The 18,436-nt window shown below is 34.0% G+C and overlaps 1 long non-coding RNA gene across 2 annotated transcripts; it reads left to right on the top strand.

Moving 5' to 3' along the window:
- The first annotated feature begins 3,344 nt into the window (after positions 1–3,344).
- On the top strand, positions 3,345–11,662 carry LOC145970149 (uncharacterized). 2 transcript variants are annotated; one of them, XR_014438338.1, is made up of 3 exons: positions 3,345–3,804; positions 6,776–7,621; positions 10,527–11,662. It is a non-coding gene; the product is annotated as an uncharacterized LOC145970149 (long non-coding RNA). The 2 variants fall into 2 exon arrangements; XR_014438337.1 differs by having other exon boundaries at positions 6,745–7,621.
- The last annotated feature ends 6,774 nt before the right edge of the window (positions 11,663–18,436 follow it).

The raw sequence follows: 18,436 nt of genomic DNA, 5'->3' as shown, positions 1-18,436 counted from the left end.
ATGCATTAGAGAAAGGGAGAGGAAGGTATTGTCCGCATGTTATCTTCACAAACATTGTGGAATTTACCTTGCTATTATTTGTAATATCGCGAGAGGAAAATCAATGATTGATGGATGATAAACGATATGTCTCTATTCTCCGCGGGGATACAATTGAGAAATAATGTTTCTCGATTGTAGTTTACAAAACTGAACTACATTTCGCTCATTTTTCTTGTACTTGGGTGCTAATCAATCGCATTAAAAATACGATTGCGGATGATTAATGTCTACAAAACTTTCTCGGACCTCGTGGAACTAAAGTCATTTGTAGTTAATGTAGGAATAAATTTTCTTTCCCCTTGTTTTCTCTCTTCGTATTATAGAGATAAGATTACAATCTAGAAAAAAAGAGACTGGGGGGGAGGGGTAAAAAGTTGCGATTGCTGATGCAGACTTAATTTGGATCCATTATTGCAAAATCGTATCTCGATCAATTCTTTCGACTTAAGGAACAGCGCAAGGAAATGAAAGATTCTCTCGAATCCGTTATCCTTTTTCAGCGTAATGGAACCATTTCATTGCGCGCGCGTGCTCGCCTTCATTCCCAGCTCCATTTCGTGTAAATCACGGAATTTACACGATAGCCATGCTATTTGCACCCTATCGTCACTAAACCGCTCGAAGTGTCCCGCGAAATTATACGTTCGCCGGACGATCCCGGGTCGGCTCCGATTTCCCGAATGTCGACGTCGCGTCGTCCTTGGCGGCTTTATAGACGACTCGGGCTATCTGCGTATCCCGGAGAATCCGGGCGAGTTTACGGCGACCGTAAAAGCGAGATTTACGCGAGGTGTAAACGCCGAACGGGAGCGATCCTGCCTAAGGGACGCGCTTATACTTTGTGCCAGCGAATGTTCTCTTGATAGAACAGATACTTTCCGAGCCCAAACTAGGATGATAGAACGAGCACATACTGTCCCGGAATTCTTCCAGCGAGAAAGCGGTCGCTCTCATATATTGTAAAGTTTTCAATGAGAATTACGATAGTATAAATTCGCGACAACAATCGTCCGTAATTTGACAATCATGGCCCACGACAGAAACTTTTATTGATCTCGGAGATGCAAACTCAATGTCTTAAATATATTCCCACATGTCTTTGCATAAAAATAAAACTCATTTATTCTAAAAAAAAAAAAATAATAATATTACATGATAGTATATAAATATGTATAACCACCAATTTTTATAACTTTTTAATTACAATATTTCTTCTAATTAATAAACGTGACTTTTTATAACTGATTATTGGAATCATAACTTTAAAATGAAAAATAATGCAACATAATGCATTTATAATATAATATTATTTTTCATTATTTAATAATAATAATAAATATAATATTCGCTCATAAAATCTGAGATCTGCAACATCTCATTGAACGAGAAGCTGTAAGTAAAAAGTGGGTAAGATGTAGCCATTATATTAGTTTATGCTAAAATTTTAATTTGCAATTTGATGGCTAATTGTATATATGGATAGAAATTAATGCGACAAAAATATGTGCCATAAATAAAATTATTTTTTTGCAAAAAAACAATTTTGTACTCATCTATAGATTTGGCAAAAACTAGAGTCTCCTTATATTTTCTATTTAAGAGAGTATTTTAGAGAGTCTCATTTATATTCTTCTATTTAATTTTAAAATCTTTGCCCATAATTGACAAATATATTTTGTCACGTGTTTTACTTGTTATTTCCATTCAACTATATATATCGACGCATTTCTTGGAGTGTATGTAACGCTGTTCAGAGATTATAGCAATGCTACGAGCGGACAGGAGGCTTTGTTCTCTCTTGCGTAACGTAACATGTACTTTGGCTTTGGCAACAAGTAACATCAGACAATTCCATTCTCTCTCATTAATGATTGTGCGCAAATAGATGCAGATCTCGGCCGGAATTTCGTTTGAAGTTTATCTGTGCTTAAGAAGACGATAAAAATTTCGGTGTCCTCGGGATGACGTATATGGTGTAAACACGCTTTTAAATTTTCCTCATTCACGTTCTCTCACTCTATTCGCATTACAAGATTTATACAAATTTGTATACAGATTCGTAACTATATAATATATAGATTTAAATTGAGTGCTCGATTGCTTTTAAAAAACTATACGAAGCCCCCAGATCAGAGGAAAATTGTACGAATTGTTTTTCATATTTTATTTCTTTTCTGTACGTATCGTTTTGCCACTAGAATTAAAGTTGACAAATTAGATAATAGGAAAAAATATATTGCGATCTGTAGTATTATTATTCGCAGCAGATTCATCTTGAGTGCTGCGGGCAAATAATTACGTATGAGCGGCTGATTAATAACGAGCGATGCGCGCTTGTTACAATCGCATAGTGTGATACAATTTTGTTTGATTAATACGGGTCTTGCACACAGAGATGCACATTGAGAACGCAAGATTATATCCCCGGGAGAAGGGAAAATTGGTTGGAGAAACAAAATAATCACGGTGATGATGCACAGTAATTCCATACAATTTCGCCGACCACCATTAATGATATTGCGAATGCGACAGATCGATGCGAACTCGATAGAATCTCGTTAAAATTGTATTGAGTGACTGAACAGTCCGGTGTACAAATACGTACTGTGTAATTATTTCGCTCTAAATAATAATTCACGATGCAATTAGTTTTGCGTTGTCATTTCATTATATTCCCCTTTTGATATAATAAGGGTTCTTAAGAGGAATTAAAAATAGCGGGGATAATAAATTCAAATATATATGTAAATTTAAATATTATCAATACATTTCTCATTTTGTTATATGTAATTTGTATATAATAATTATATATTATATATATATTTAAAAAAATATATCACAAATCTTCACAATCTGCAAAGTATATTTTACGGAGTTAAATATATATATTGTTTCTTTATAAAAAAATAAAATTAAACAAGGTGTCAAAAAATTACAGAGAATTAAAAGAATATATTTGCCGTAAATTGGCGTTGTGCAAAAGTGAAAAATAAAAACTCTAATATCTCACGTATATCCCAAGTTCGTAAGTCGATGAATCGTCGCGCAGCGTAGCAAGGATGGATCAAAGAGTTAATATCGGTCTTAATTTTGGCTATGCCAACACATGATATCGCGCTCTGTAGACGTAACCGCGTTAAGATCGTTCCACGTACAGTTTCGATAGCGGTTCGCACCGCGTCGCCGCCGCTGGATGAGGAGGCTCGGGCGGAAGGGTGCTTCGGGTGACCGGGGGTGGTTGGTATTGCCGCATAAAGGGTCGCGGATATTCGACGCCACGGCAGTAAGCGCCGCGACGTCCGTCGAGGACGCGGCATACGGCGTCCGCACGTGAAAACTCGTGTCACGTGGCTACTGAATCGCAAACGTGCTCTCGACATTCGTGAATATTAAAAGATATAAGATATAATAAAAGGATTGAAGAGCAATAGAGCCGAAATGTTAACTAATTGATACGCAAACGCAATTTTATAGTCGGAAATAAAAATGGGTAAAAGAATTTTTGCTGAAAGTATCTTTTCTTTCCAAAGATATATTTCATTTAGCTCATCTCTCGATTAATTACCTGTTCGGTAATTGAACGTTTTAACAATTAATGCGATTGAAGTAAATTTTTCTCATTAGTATACGACAAAATGACAAATAAATAGATTGTATGTTGAAAATTATGTGCTGATTGATGTTGACTTTATATCCATGACAAGTGCAATTGTCAGTGGCAATCGCTGGCAATAGATTGTTATAAGTGTAAAAGAGAGAGAGGTATGCTATACATTATAAGTTTATTAATTTTTTCTTAAAATGAGATTTTTTTATGACAAGCGATCCGTCAAAAAGCATACATGAAACAACACGAAATAATACTCAAGTATGATTGTTATTCAAAATGATACACAAGTATGATTGTTATTCAAAAATATATAATCATTTAAAAATATTAAAATATTCTTGGTTATAATTATGCAAAGATTGCAAAATAAGATTTAATATAAGAAATTTTTCAAAATAATCTCTTTTTAACACTCTTCAATTATAAATAATTTTCTGTATTTTACGTTAGATTTTGTTTAATAAATTACAACAAATTTATTTGCTACTTTCAAGTAGAAAATTAAATTGGCTTTAATTATGTCAATAAAATATAATTAGAAATATATAATTTTTATATAACTTTTTTGCGAGCTTTTATTATTTTTTTGCATATGAAAGATTAATTTAATTTTGCGGAAGACGAGAAAAGAATTAATTTAGATATTTCTGATTAACATAGTTATCGAAAAAGTTCTCGCAATAGCTTTATTTCGCAGTATTCTTCTCGAGAGCCTTGTTAAACATTCTACATAATGTAACCGCAACGAGATTAGCTGGCACAATTAATAATTGAGTTGAACGAAGCTTTTATTGGATACATCGTTAAAATAGTGAGGAAAAAGTTTTGTGAGAATAACCATCGAAAGAATAACTAATATCTTTCCAAAAAACATCACAATTAATTAAATGAGGTTAATTATAAGGTTTCTAAATTATATACTTTTAAAAGGGAGATATAAATATGAAAATTTAAGCATTGCAATAACATAATGTGCTAAAATTGCTATGAATAATAATAATGGAGTAATATATTTTATAATATCTATAAATTTCTTTTTTATGAAAAGTATTAAAAATAAATGCGCGCTTTAAATGAATTCGGACATTTTTCAAATTTATTCGTAATACTCTGCATGTGATATAAAGTATAATTGAAAATGAAACTGAAGAAAAGAATTCGAGATATATAATATAAAATATAATTCCACGCGCTTTTTCAATCATGTCTAATAATTTTTCATCGTTTAAATTTATAAATAAAATAATTCCGAAATGCATTACGGCTTTATCAGGCTTAACTTTTGTAAGTGACACAAAAAACAACTCTTCTATACATGTAAAATGATAATTCCAAATTAGAATGTACAATTTATAATACAAGTAACTTGGTATGAACCAAAAAATGGAAGCTGAAAGTTTATTAATAATCCGAGTGTCGAGAGCGGAACCGCGATAAGCCCTCGCGCAACATTAAATAGTATTACTTCCAGACCATATAAAATGAGCTTAAACAAACGATAAAATAGACATATAAATAGACTTTGTCGCAAAATTCAAGTCATTCATTTATTAGCGTGGATTTGCACTTAATTAGCTTCTCCGAAGCATAATGGTCCGAATAGAATCTTATCATGGGAGCTGGCGAAATCTGCAACAAAACGATTTTTATTACATTTTTGATTCTTCTTAATCGTCATCGTATGTGCTATGCGAGATAATCGATGCATTTCTTGGGAGAAAATGCGAAAAAAATCGCTCTTTAAAAATATTACCGAAAAAGGAGTTGAAAATTTAAATTGCGAAAATTAAAAATCCCTTTTATGCGAATATATATATTAAAAAGATATTTAAAAAAAACACAGCCTATTCTAAACGATGAGAAGTTAACGAAATTTTCAATTAAAATTATAAATGTATTTGAATTTCAATTCGTTTTCATTGCAAACAAAACTATAACGAGAATTCTTTGAATTGTGAATGGTAAAATAATAGTCGATGTATTTCTTATTACGAGTTTTATAAATTCGAATGTCAAGGAAAAATGGTCTACTCAAATTATTTCTTACATTTTAATTTTATTACTCGTCAAAAAGATTAATCAATGAGTAAAAAATGATCAAGAAAATTATAATATCTTCTTACTCGCTCAACTAAACGTACATGATAAATAATGATCATGTAATTATCTATTTTTACTGTTTTCGCACAACACGTTTAACACAAGTAATACGCGTAGGTTCCAAGGAGTCCAGGTTAACGTCAAGCGAGACAAATTTATGGGCATGGGAGAACTTTTCTCGTACGTCAGCAAGAACGAGAAATGAATATTTGCCAAACGTAACATTCGCGACAGACAAATTCGCTTTGTTGTAAATTTTCGAGCGTCTTGTCGATGTTTTTTCATGCAAAATAGGCATAATTTAGGATTGGCCTAAACGTGCGATGGAAAAAAACGTAATGCGCGGTTTATTTCACACGACTAAGAACGACGATGTAATCCTGCGACCGACTTTAAAAGCGAAACTTAATTCATTTCTGCGGGCCTCCGCAGAACGGAAACTTTTCACCCGGGCTTGCCTTTCTCTTGCGGAAGTCGAGGGAAGCCCGATTCGCTTCTCTCTCGAATTCGTGCTGCATTATTCATAGAGTCGGGCAATTACAATTTCCTCGGTCGTGCGAAAGAGAATTAAAAGCGATCCCGACTGTTTCATCGACATGCCGATCGGCTCGAATCGACGTGCAAATTAATGGCTGTGTTATTCAATTGCGCAATGCGAGATAAAAAGACACGGAAGAACTCGTCTCTCCGGATACAACAACGTGAATAGCATTATATGCAAAACTGTTTTCAATGTAGAAATTTGTATACAATTGCAAATAATAATTTAATTATATAATTATATCATTTCATTTCACATTATGACATTTGCAGTTCCAATAATTTAATTATTTGACAGAACTTTTGTTTATATTTATTGGAGATTTCTATAAAGGAGGGAAACATTGCGTATGTTTAGAATTTGGTATTGCTTGTTACAATTAAATCTCGATTGAATGGTCTTTTATATAAAAGTGAGTAAATAAAGTTAACATTTCGCCCTTTACTTTTAGATACCGCAATGATTGATCTCCGTAATTTTAGATGATTATTTGGGCTGCGTTGTTCCTTGTCAAAGAATTCAAACCATTTATCATTAGACAACGAAGACAACACGCCAGATGCTAAATGCATTCTTATAAAAACGTTTCCTACTTGCAAAAGCAACGATCTGATTTAAAAAATGACGAATACAATTGCTAAGAAAATTGCATGATCAAAATATGTTGTTGAAGATAAAGCTACAAAAATTTCCATAATGATTAGCGAGTCCGACTGGAAAGAGAATGATACCAGCAATCGTCATAGGAATGCGACAATGCTGATTCGTCAGAAGGAACTCGGAACGGGATTGTATCGAGAGAACTGTTCAAACTTTGAAAAGTATCTCTCTCGACTTAAAAACGGCGCAGATCATGATCTGGCATTTGGCAATAGATAGAATTTGTTCACATCGTGGTTCCAAACTTTTTGGCGCTCTTCGTTTCGATGTCCGGAACTTGTCGCGACGCTTGAATTAACTTAAGAATGAGACACGTGGCAATATTATGGGACACTTCGAGAACTGTTTAGAGAACGGTTTATCCAGGCGGACGTCTAAGAAGTCCTGCGAGAAGGCGTCGCGTCGTCTGAGATCCCTGATTGCCAAGGCCAGAAGATGGGGTCTGACGACCGAGGAGGTTGCCGAATTGTCGGCGATAAAGAGATTGATAGCTAAAAATCGCGTCATCCCGAGATCGGCCACATGGACGACCTTGGCTATGATCGTCCTGGTTTTCGGCGGTGGCATCGTCCTTGCGTACATTTGCGCACCTTGCATCACGAGGAACAGGACGTGAGATCGTCCCGCGATGTGCGGGATTCGCTAGGGGATCGTTGCTGCAAAAATAGGTATATACTTATAATACATATTAGATATAATTGAACACATATTTTGATTTTATTATAATAAAACATATCTTCAGAATAAATACTGACATAATTCAAAGATATATTATGACATTAGAATATAGTTCAAAAAGAAAGAAAGTAAAAAAATAATTATATTTTTTCGGAAGCATCAATTAATTATGAAATCTTCCAAAATTCCAAATATTTTAATTTTACCAAATATTAAATATATAATTTAATTTTTTTTTTAAATGTACATATTACATTTCTCACATCTCAAATTTTTTTTAAAATGTACATATTACATTTCTCACTTTAAATATGAAATAGATTTAACTGAAATCTCTCGGTTACTGGAAAATCGATTAATTTTTAAATGTCATGCTCTGATTCTTCGTTACTTTTTTATTATTATAAATTTTGATGAAAGAGAAAAATTCCAAAAATGATGTTTAAAATACTATTACATAGAGCCTATATTTTTCATATTGCTTTGTTAATCCTAAAGTAATTTAATAGTTTTCTTAATTTAGTAGTTTTTTAAATAAAAATGTGTGTGAGATGAATAAGATACAGAGAGGAATAAATTTCTCTTTTTTTAATCAATAAAATTACGATCTAAAAAGATACGTAAATAGATGTAATTTTTAAGAATTTTTATCTTTCTGTATACATATATTAAAATCATGCATATATTTATTCAATACATATATTGTTTTTTAAAATCGAGATAAAAATTTTACTGTAAAACAAATAAAATGTCCTTTTACACGCATATGCACACGCTTTGCGCGAAAAAATATGACCACTAAAAAGTGTTTTAGTCAGTTATTGTACATTACATAATCTATGTTTACATGCATTATGAAGGAACAATGGCGTCTCTAACGGAGCTGATTCGTAGAAATCGTCGCGCGTTTTATATACGTTAAATTAATGAAAGCCTTTGTAGCTGTAGATTTACGCTTTGTAGTAAATTTCCATTGTGTCGTGCTTAATACAACCGTTGAAAGCCATTATGATCAACTACAATGACCAATTTTACACAAAGCGCAGTTTTGTATTGCCTGCGGCTTAAAATCAAAACCATGTAGATATATAACGTATAATCACGTAAACCCATTCGATAGTATTTTAATAACGTATGATTGCCTCGCAAATATAGCTGAATCGAAAAATTTTAAGCAAAAGCTGAAATTATAACTTTGATTCTGAAATTTGAATACTACACAAAAAAAACGTACTCTCTAAAAATGAATCAGTGTATTATCACTGAAAAACAGTAAATAGTCACTGATTACAGTAGTTATAAGTACAGCACTGTAAATCAGTGATAATACACTGATTTACTTTTAGAGAGTACCTTGAATCAATTCGAATTCATTGAAAAATTATTTTAAATTATTTCGAACTTTGATTTTTAAAGAATCCTATCGATATATTTTACAAAAAAATCAGGAAAAAATTCGCCGGCACGACTTAACTAAAATTATCAGGTAAAAAATAAAGAATTGTGCAATATATTCTGCTTATGCGTCGCATATCTTTCACGATTCTCATAATTTCGCTCTTAATTATCGCGATCGCCTTCTGTCTTTGCACGGGCAATAGAACTGTTCGCTAATTAGTCAGTTGCAAAAAAGAGAGTTATTTACATCGCTACACGAAAAAAATCCTCTCCTCTCTTTTTCTTTCTTTCTTTGGTTTCTCTATTTTCTCTCTGTCGCGTTAACAGTCGCGACGGAGAAGTGTCTTCGGTAATGCGTGGGCTAATTAAAATGCCTGTAATATGTACTGTTTGCCATATATGCGTGCTAATTATCCGCGCCATTGCCTTCGTAAATTTCTAATTTAGATCCAGGCGGATATTCGCGCGCGACCGATCACGCGCATGGATACAATACCTCCGGTACGGTTTGGCGCGTTTCAATTATTTTACACAGCCCGACGAATTTACATAACGGAATAGCTCGCGGTAGCCCGCAGGCTTCATTATTTATCCACATCAATCAGTTAAAAAACGTCCATTAGGTCGATGGAGAAGAGGAGCGGCTCGCGATGTGTTTTTTCGCTGTTCGATCGCCGGGTTTGTTTTTCCGAGTCAAGTTAAGAAAAAAGACTCCGCAAAAAGACGATGCAGTAATTAACTGGAGCGTTATTTTCCACCAAATAGAGCAACCTCACATCAAACCTGTACAAGTTTTTTTTTTGCCAAAAATGACGTTTCAAGAGAGAAACTCGGGCTCGGAAATCGGGATACGCATTTTGATTGTGCGTTGATTAGAGTAAGAACGAGACTCGTCGAGTTAACTTTCATTCGAATTTTGTTGCGAACAAAACATGCATTTATTATAGTTGATGACTTGTGTCATTTACGACACATTATGCTAATTCCTTATTATGTAGACATAAACTGAGGAAGCTTATTGAAGTAGTCGTATATATTCAAACGCTGAAACTTCCTAATTCTATTTAATGCCGAAATATTATCAGGAAATTTACATAAAGTCTAACAGGCAGTTCGAAGATCTCTAATTCTTCGACTTAGGAGCTATAACATAAATTTTAGCACAGTGTATAATGCACAGATTGCGCAGTTTTTCAAAAGTATACGCATAAATTACACATAAATTATATTTATTCGAAAGAGCTGTGTATGTGTGTGTATATGTCCATGTAAATTTAACAAATATATTTGAATATAAGTAAAATATGCTACATTTTTTTGTAGCAAAATAAAGATGAGAAAAATCGATTATTCCTTGAAATATCGATTCATTTCACATGTGTTTGCGCAATGAAATATAAATATATCCATGTAAGAAAAGCGACGAGACAATTTTTCACGTTCGAATAAATAAAGTCGAACCTGCAGTCCCTAATTAATCTGCTAATTATGTTACAGATTATCGATATGCGGCAAGCAAAATACATAAAGCCAGTGCATGCGATTGTATGAAGCATATATATGTACACAAAAATACTTATAAGATTAAGTCTAATTTATTTATACAATAAGCAATCTGCGCGCACGTCATCGCAAAAATTTGTCGTAAATTTATCAATTGCATGTCGATTAAGAAGAAATAAGAACGTAATTGAAACGTATCTTTTTTACATGACGTACATATGTAAGAACAGTAATGATATAATGTTCCGAATTTATAAATAGATTGAAAGAATATTGTTGCTTAAATGTGAATTGAACGTGAAATGAAAATTATTGCTTGAATTACGTTTTTATTTATCGCCGATATTATCGGCAATACATTTAAGCAAATCTATCGTCAAAGAAAATTACTTTAGTAATTTTAATTTTAAGATAACATCATATGTATTTATTTTAGATTTGTGACACGCAAAATGCTTAGAAAAATAATTTGTATACATTATAGAGAGCGATTATTAAAAAAAAAAAAATATATATATATATATATATCGATTTATGCGTATTCTGACGGCTAAAATATTGCTCAAGAGTGTAAGAATAATTCTTGAATGTTACATCGAAGAAACGTGTAAATCTCACTTTTTTATACGAACAGATAAATGTTTAGTGACGTATGTGGCGATAATTCGTAATGCACTGTATCAATTACTGTACGAAATGCTTGAAATTGTTATATTTTTACAATATTTCCGTTGTAATTTCTCGATTGTAATTATATAAGCAGTTACGAAAAAATTCAGAACTTTATCAATAATTCAAAGATTGATATGGATGATACTTTATATATACGTATGTTTAAGTACGCACACAATTGTAATAATTTCAACGACATGAATATCTTATTAATATAGCTTAATAGTCTCACATTTTCTCTTTCTACACATCTGTTAGCAATTCTCATGTCGTTTTCATAGAACGAAATAGCGACACAAAATTTTACTGAAATAAAAGTGACTTGTGTATATATAAAGGATAACTTTTTGCAGTTTATATTATGTATATAGTGTAAATTTTAATAGAAATCTCTCTCCACGAGATTTTTGCATCGTTTAATCGAATATTTCATCTCATGGAAAAACCTATGTTTTCTGTATGTGACGCTCTGAAAAACTCGCATAAAATTGCGCACATTTAATTTTCGTTAATATTTTATATGCCTAATTAACTTATATTAATAAACACGATAATATGTAAAATGTATAACAGTTTTGAATAAATATTTATTACATTTGACATATAATCAAAACGAAACTATCTGAAGAAAAATCGGATTTATAGAGCTAAGTGTTTTAAGAGCTTTAAAGTGCCATACGTATACAAGATTGAAAAAAAATGAAGTAAGAATATAAATCACAAGAGTCATTTATCTAATTCGTGTAAACTTATTAATTAATAAGAACCTTAAAAATTAAAATTCTTACATAAATTATCACTTTTGTCTTATTCAGCCTGCGAAATAATACATCGTGAAAAATTAAAGCGATCCTTCTTAATGTTATTGTTGAACGACTTTCTAATATTATCAGATATGTGATATATATATAAATATAATACGAACACACATATAGTGCATAGCGGTTTAATTTTCTCATACAAGCCATTAAATAGTTACGAGTGCCATGATAGTCTTCACTAGGGTCATCGTTGCACGATTGAGGAGAAGCCAATAATTTTAACAACCTCCATTTGATTCCAATGCAAACGGGATTATCTATTATTCTGTCTCTTTGGGATATGCTTCGTAACAACAATTTAGTTTACATGATCTCAAATTCATCAAAGATAAACTTTAAAGGAACCCTGAAGGGCTCCATAAAAGTTTGATTATTTGACACATCAAGATCAATAAATATTTAATTAATGTCTACGGAAAGTAACATCGTGTCAACTAGTTAATTCATTTTAATTCAGCAAGATTGCTGTTTTACGATGATAGAAAAAAAAGTTTGTCGCAAAAAAGAATGAGCAAGTTATTTTTTAATAGAAACTAAAGTTAAGAATTAACGCGGCGTATCTTGTTATAAAGCTGCGCTGATCGAGAAATAAGCATTTCTGAAACTTCCTTCAGTTTCTATACGTATATTTTATGTAGAGTTTGATTAAATTCTAAGTTAATCAAAATCTATGTAAAATATGTGCGGAACACAGAAAAGTCTATTATGAGATAAACGATAGAATGAAAAACAATATTTCAATGTTTCTTATCGAAAGTAATTTCGAGAAATAAAAATGGGATGAGAAAAAACGTGAAATTTGAAGATAATTACGAGCTGAATAGTGTGATATCGATTTCTTTTATTTTCCGTTAAGCACAGTTGAATGAATTTACTTCGAGCGGTTGGAGAGTTAAGACAATTATTCCTGGCGCTGTCAGGCGAATGATAAGGACCGATTAATAAAATTTCGATTCAGAATTTAAGCGCCAATCGAGAGCCGGATGATATATTTTCCTGATTGATGGAAATATTAAGTTGACCCAGGTCATCGAAGTTTCCTCCTCGCTCTATTTCTATTCTCTTTATTCCGTGTATTCATGAAACTGAATAAATCAGTTCTTCTTCAATCAATTCTCCTTTCTGGTTAAATGATGATTTTCAAACTCATTCTTCCATTAGGTTAAATATACATCATGTGTCAGGAATCATCCGAGGAGCTCTTCATGAATTTGAAGTTAATTTCATTCTCAGTGACAATGTGACTGAAAATCTTTGCGATTCTTCTCTCTCTTTCTCTCTTTCATCTTCTTCATGTCTCGATAATTTCGTCTAGAAATAAAATTTCCTTAAAATTTCCTTAAAACTCTAAAATCTTTCTCTTTGTTTATATCAAAATTCGATATACGTTATCTTTTTCACTACCTTAATCTTTCATTACGTTCTGATTATAAAATATAATGGACTTGAAAAATCTCGGAAATGGAAATTGAATGGATAGAGGAGAAAAATTTATAATGGAATTTTCAATCTTTTTTTTTTCCTAGTGTCAATATAAATTATGCGCGTGGTATATCGCTATGTCTACCCGGTACCGATCGGTCCAATGACAGATATATGGATAATGCGAATCAAGTTTCGGCTGATAAATTTCGGGACGACAACTCCCGCGCCGCAAAGTTGCTGCGTTATCCCGGGGGCAACTTTCATCCCCTCGCTCCTTGTCTAACGAGCGTTCGGCGCAAACTTTGACCGGACCGTCATACATCATGGAATCCCTCGGCAGGTACACGCGTATTACATAGGGGGCAGGGGATGAGGGGAGGGGTCGGACCGAGACCGGTGCGTATGTAATTCGCGGACAATCGACCGCATACACTGTCGGACAATCGTAAATTCCCGCGGCCGCTACTTAGGTAATGAACAAAACATCAGCTGCGCGAGGAAGGGCAGCAAAGGGCATCGGGTAAAGAACCGTGGGATCCCTTGCACTTACGCAAATTGATGGCAGTGGAAACGGAGACGGTGGAAAACACTCGAGTGAGGAACGGAATTGTCGCGTGACCGTACGAAAATGAGAAAAGTCGTTGAGTGCTGAAAAAACGCCCTATAATCTCATATTTTTATTAAATTTAATAATACTAATAATCTAAAATACTAATAACAATCATATTACATAAAATTATTTAATAAAAATACATGATATGTTATATTATTATTAATATTATTTTTTATATTATGATAATAGGATTGGATTCGAATCAAGTATTCAAGATTTTATTCTTATTTCGACGAATCAAAATTTGTTCTCCTATCGACTTTCAATCTAATATTTATTTTGATATTTTGAATAAAATCGATCTTCTTTGATCCTTTCAATCTATGGTTTTACCATAAGCTTTCCTTTTAAATTTTCAAGTGGAAAATTATTTGTTTATTTTGCCTATTGAAAATACAAATTATAAATATTAATATAAATTAAATATAAATGTTAGATACAAATAAGGAATTCAATTTCTATCTAAATTAAATTTATTAAAATTTATTAGAATTTATAAACTGAACGACATAAGAAAACATTTTTTCGAGGACGAAACGACGATAACGAACAACGGAATTGAGTTCTAAAATTATGCATGTCACTTCTAAAGGGAGTCCAATAGAGAAAGGACTTTTTACAACGTACTCTCCCCCTCCCTGCAAATTTTAAATATAGAAATAAAATTTTACGCATCGCGCGTACTATTGTAAACGAGCTTTCATTTCGAGGTAGATACTTGTGTGTAAGTAAATGCACCTGTAATTACACGCCGTTAGAAATAATTACATTACGCCGAGGAGCGAGAGAGCATTTTTAGATGCTTTTAATTTCAAGCAAGTTCGTTTCCTCTCGTCCTGTACTACTCGGACGGGGGCTTTCGGACGTCGGTGGCTAATGCGGCACCATTATCACGCCTCGCATTTAGCCGATTCTCCTCTCCCCCTCCTCCCCATCTCTCTTCCTCACCTTTCGCGCCGTATAATTATTATAATACACATCCTTAATCCACATCCCCAAAGTGACCGCGTGAATTTACTCAACGACACCGGAAACCACAGCGCCTCTTCGTCCGAAACGAGAAGTAATCGAGCGTTTTGCTCCCCCTGCCACCCCCTATCGCGGTCGCGACTCGACCCTGGACCCTGGGGACCAAAGGAATGCAATTTTCCCCCGGTCACACCGCAATTTTCACGTCGCTTATTTTAGCCGCGTCGAGCTCGTATCTTCGCACGCGAGATTCCAAGTTGCCCCTGCGTCGACACCTCTCGTAATTGCAGCCTCATATTTTCGCGCGATTTATCATTATATCTTCGAATTCGAGGCTGCGCGAGGAAAACTTTCGATTTGTCGCTTCGCCAACGGCCGGATTAGCATTCTATAATTCTACGGACTAATTAAAAACAGCCGGCTTATCTCGCGCTATTCGCGAGAGGGTATAAGTTACGCTTGTCGGTTTGGAGGTGCACGCGAGAGAAATTATACGGCACACTTTACAGCATGTTAATTAAATGATTTCGGCGATGTTATACGGAGATCTAGGTTTCATTACTCGGCCGCAGAATATGACAAGGCATTCTATTAGAACCTTTCACGAAGTAGCGGCAAATTTCCAACAACCTTCTCTAAGCTGTACTTTAATTTGCGACGAAGATTATATACGTCGTGTATAAAAGAAATCTGGATTAATGAAATCTTTCTAGATCTGCAAGACCACCTCTTGTGCGTGAGAATTATTTTATACAAAGAAAGTATGAAGCTATACCGGAATCATAAGTTTCTAAGCAACAATTTATAATGCTTTCACATGACATTATCACAATTAAATTTATATCTTTGTTTAAATAACAAACGTTTAATTAATTTATTAATTAACTAAACATCAGGAAAGCGCGCATGAAATATTAATTATGCGATTGGTAGGTGACCTGTGAAAAATATTATCATTGCGACAAAATTTTTTTATTTTATTTGTTCATTTATTTATTATAATACGGGATGCGAGGAGGATTCCACGTGTGTAACATATTGTCCAAAAAGCTCCAAAGGTAGACGCTGCTAATGAGATCCTTCCGAGCAGCATGTTTCCGCGCGAAGCATTTGATTTATCCGACTCTGTACCTCCATCAAGGACGGAAATAAATTTCCTCGACCCTCGTCGATCACTCCGACGAACGGGAAAGAATGGACATACTCCTGCGTCCAGGGATACAGACTGAAGCCGGAACGCTACATTCGAGTCACGTGCCACAGAAAGACTCGTTTTAACTACGGTAATTGAAAGGAAGACCCCGCATCATCGTGGTCCTCGTTTCTTCCTCGGCCGCATTCCTATAACTATCAAGATGCCATTGCGAGGATTCGTTAGACTCGCTGTAATGAATGTGTGGATTCGAAATTGATTCGTTACGTAAAAACTATGCGACCAAATGATTCATATATATTCGTCAACTGCGACGACAAACCCGCATCGTTAGGACAAAAAATATAAACGGCAATATTGTACGTAGTGTATACAGTTTCCTTTTTTTCATATAAAATTGCAACCAATTAATTATAGATAATTGACTTTTAATGCCACTGACATTTGTGAAGGGCAACATGAGAGAGAAATGGAAAATTTATTTTAATCAAGAGTATAATTAAATGAGAATTGCGTCATCAGCGTCGTCATTCGGCATTCATTAAACGAGTAATCACTGCGTCTCTCACGTTATATCGCTAGTTAGAGAGACATGTAGAGACACACACACGTCGGGTTATTCCGGTCACGTGGATCGCGGAACTTCTTTCTAGGTAAAGACAGTAATTGAAAGGAAGACCATCGGACTTTCCACGTGCCTCCTTGACGAGCTGAGTCTGATCGCGTTCTTACTTATTCAGAAGAAGCCATTGATTTTGATTGCTCCGCAATCAATCGCGATGCCCAACAACTACTCGCGTCTGTATCGTCGATTGAAGAAACGAAACACTCGAATCGTATAAATGTTGGAAAATATTTAAGTGATCTTTAAATATAGCGCTATTCCAGCGAATCAAGCGCTCATTATTACGGGAATAAAGTAAAAAGTAATATTATTTCTTTAATTAAGCACGATTGAGGAAAGCGTTGCCCAATTAAATAAAAACGATGTATAAATTTTTCATGATAATTAACGAGCTTCAGTTTCCATATTTCCTTTATCTTTAATTCCAAAAATGCTAACTTATCGTTGCAAGAATGTTTCGCAAAACATTCCTGCAAGTTTTCAAATTCTATTCATGAAAAAATCTCTAACACACTTCTCTCTCTCTCTCTCTCTCTCACTCAGTTTTTCCGATAAAAAAATTCGTACAAATATTTTCTCCGATGAAAAATTTAATAAAAATTTAACACGGCGCGCTACTTCAACCAATCTATTGTCTTTTATTTTGAGATGTACGCTCTCTCGAACACAGTAACAGAGTAGAACAAACTATTTCACTATACTAGTGAGTAATTACAAGATGAAAAAAAAACTGTGAAAAAAAGTATATTAATTTTTAAAAAATGATTTCTCAGAGCTCTCTAACGTTATACGTTTTTTGTTTCATTTGAGAAATTATCATTCGTGTTTTATTGAGACAGATATACGTTACTTTCCAATCCATTTTCCTTCTCGTAATTAAAAAGCATTATGATTCTGTCATATATCGACTTCTCAGCCATAAAGGACGTTGCAACTTTCAATAATATATTTTATAATATTATATAATATAAAATGTGAACTTTATATATATAACTTCCCTCTCCTCCTTTCTCCTCTCTTCTTCCTCTGTTATCGAGGCCAACTCGAGCGCGAAATGCATCGAAGTTACAGTAACGAGGAAAACGACTACGCCTAAGTCGTTCGCATAAGTCTCGCGGCTGGATTTCTTCGCTCGGCTTGACAGAAAGGTTGCAGATGGTATCGTGAAGTTTCCGTGAACTTTAATTATCGCGAAATAAAAGAATAAAACTTGAATCGAGCTAACTCGTTAGAACTTGGCGACCTGGCAGATTCCCCGGGGATGGGAAATTATGCTCGCGCGCGCGTCTCTCATTCGCAGCAAATTTAATACCGCGTAATAACGTCTCGAATTCTCCCGTCTCATGACCGTGCGAATCGGCTTTTTACTACTTCGCGAAAGCGAAAAAATCGCGCCGAATCGAAAAGAGGACTTAGCGTCTCGCGATTAACTTAAAATATGATTTCGCAAACTTCGATCCCTTCGATCTCGATAAAAAGCGGAAGTTTCTTCCGATTAAAGAAGTTTTCAAATCTCACGTGTGAATGAATATTACACTATTAATGAAAAACTTGCAGCAGTTTATGGATATCTCGAATGCAACGAACACAAATAAATAAAATATAAAATTCTGCATAACGTTACTT

This window comes from Camponotus vicinus, unplaced genomic scaffold (assembly GCF_025532165.1).
Source record: "Camponotus vicinus isolate PSW18456_S1 unplaced genomic scaffold, iyCamVici1.0 SCAF_4, whole genome shotgun sequence".
Classification (NCBI taxonomy): domain Eukaryota; kingdom Metazoa; phylum Arthropoda; class Insecta; order Hymenoptera; family Formicidae; genus Camponotus; species Camponotus vicinus.
Note: the sequence above shows the minus strand (reverse complement) of the source record. Positions and strands in the feature narration are given on the sequence as shown.